Below are 494 nucleotides of genomic sequence, written 5' to 3' on the forward strand. Positions count from 1 at the left end.
GCTCGAGGGCCCGCCTCCGGCTGCGGTGGCGCCGACGCCCATCACAGCCGACACACGCGTCACCCTCGACGCCCGACGACTCTTGGCGCTACCGCCCGACGTCGCCATGCCAAATGGCTTCAACAACTCGGTCGTCCTGCGTCTCAACGATGCACTCCGTTACGCGTGGCGCAGATGCAACCCCGACCATGCTCAAGTTGCGGCACCGTTTTAACACTTCCGCGGGCCCACCGCGCTACTTTATGCTGTAACATGATACTACGGCCATCGACGGTAGTACAGAGCTCGCCGATACATTATACCCCTAGCAACAGCATTGGAACGAAATGGTACTAGGTGCGGTCGAGGACTTGCTTGCAATGCGTCGACCGAGAAAGGCCATCCTGTCTCCGTTCTACCGTCGCCCTTGGAGTACGAAGCTTGGCCCACGGCGAGATACATTTTGCGCAATAGAGGTAGCGTCTCGTGTGCAGTGATGTCTGGTGAAACAGTCT

This window comes from Saprolegnia diclina (genome assembly GCF_000281045.1).
Source record: "Saprolegnia diclina VS20 unplaced genomic scaffold supercont1.109, whole genome shotgun sequence".
Taxonomy (NCBI): Eukaryota; Oomycota; class Saprolegniomycetes; order Saprolegniales; family Saprolegniaceae; genus Saprolegnia; species Saprolegnia diclina.